A 1,785-nucleotide genomic window follows, 5' to 3' on the forward strand; every position below is an offset into this window, starting at 1 on the left:
GTGCCAGTTTTCAAAGGGAATGCTTCCAGTTTTTGCCCCTTCAGTATGATATTGGCTGTGGGTTTGTCATAAATAGTTCTTATTATTTTGAAGTACGTCCTATCAATACCTAGTTTATTGAGAGTTTTTAGCATGAAGTGATGTTGAATTTTGTCAAATGCCTTTTCTGCATCTATTGAGATAATCATGTGGTTTTTGTCTTTGGTTCTGTTTATATGCTAGATTACGTTTATTGATTTGTGTGTGTTGAAGCAGCCTTGCATCCCAGGGATGAAGCCAAATTGATCATGATGGATAAGCTTTTTGATGTGCTGCTGGATTCGGTTTGCCAGTATTTTACCAAGGATTTTTGCATCAATGTTCATCAGGGATATTGGTCTAAAATTCTCTTTATTTTTTTTTTGTGTCTCTGCCAGGCTTTGGTATCAGTATGATGCTGGCCTCATAAAAAGAATTAGGGAGGATTCCTTCTTTTTCTATTGATTGGAAAAGTTTCAGAAGGAATGGTACCAGCTCCTCTTTATACCTCTGGTATAATTTGGTTGTGAATCTGTCTGGTCCTGGACTTCTTTTGGTTGGTAGGTTATTAATTATTGCCTCAATTTCAGAGACTGCTACTGGACTAAACTATGGTTTAGTCTTGAGACGGTGTGTGTGTCCAGGAACTTATCCATTTTTTCTAGATTTTCTAGTTTATTTGCATAGAGGTGTTTATAGTATTCTCTGATGGTAGTTTGTATTTCTGTGGGATTGGTGGTGATATCCCCTTTATCATTTTTTATTGTGTCTATTTGATTCTTCTCTCTTTTCCTCAGTATTAGTCTTACTAGTGGTCTATCTATTTTGTTCATCTTTTGAAAAAACCAGCTCCTGGATTCATTGATTTTTTGAAGGGTTTTTTGTGTCTCTGTCTCCTTCAGTTCTGCTCTGATCTTAGTTATTTCTGGCCTTCTGCTAGCTTTCGAATGTGTTTGCTTTTGCTTCTCTAGTTCTCTTAATTGTGATGTTAGGGTGTCAATTTTAGATCTTTCCTGCTTTCTCTTGTGGGCATTTGGTGCTATAAATTTCCATCTACACACTGCTTTAAATGTGTCCCAGAGATTCTGGTATGTTGTATCTTTGTTCTCATTGGTTTCAAAGAACATCTTTATTTCTGCCTTCATTTCATTATGTACCCAGTAGTCATTCAGGAGCAGGTTGTTCATTTTCCATGTACTTGAGCGATTTTGAGTGAGTTTCTTAATCCTGAGTTCTAGTTTGATTGCACTGTGGTCTGAGAGACAGTTTATTATAATTTCTGTTATTTTACATTTGCTTAGGAGTGCTTTCTTTAATTCCAACTATGTGACCAATTTTGGAATAAGTGCGATATGGCACTGAGAAGAATGTATATTCTGTTGATTTGGGGTGGAGAGTTCTGTAGATGTCTATTAGGTCCACTTGGTGCAGAGCTGAATTCAATTCCTGGATATCGTTGTTAACTTTCTGTCTCATTGATCTGTCTGATGTAGACAGTGGGGTGTTAAAGTCTCCCATTATTATTGTGTGGGAGTCTAAGTATCTTTGTAGGTTTCTAAGGACTTGCTTTATGAATCTGGGTGATCCTGTTTGGGCGCATATATATTTAGGATAGTTAGCTCTTCCTGTTGAATTGATCCCTTTATCATTATGTAATGGCCTTCTTTGTCTCTTTTGATCTTTGTTGGTTTAAAGTCTGTTTTATCAGAGACTAGGTTTACAACCCCTGCTTTTTGTTTTGTTTTGTTTTCCATTTGCTTGGTAGAT

General features: G+C 36.6%; 1 protein-coding gene across 2 annotated transcripts in view; it reads left to right on the forward strand.

The window, feature by feature from the left end:
- LRRTM4 (leucine rich repeat transmembrane neuronal 4) overlaps positions 1-1,785 on the forward strand; it is an 843,540-nt gene that overhangs the window by 411,378 nt on the left and 430,377 nt on the right. The window lies entirely within an intron of this gene.

Source organism: Mandrillus leucophaeus, unplaced genomic scaffold, assembly GCF_000951045.1.
Source record: "Mandrillus leucophaeus isolate KB7577 unplaced genomic scaffold, Mleu.le_1.0 Scaffold84, whole genome shotgun sequence".
Taxonomy (NCBI): domain Eukaryota; kingdom Metazoa; phylum Chordata; class Mammalia; order Primates; family Cercopithecidae; genus Mandrillus; species Mandrillus leucophaeus.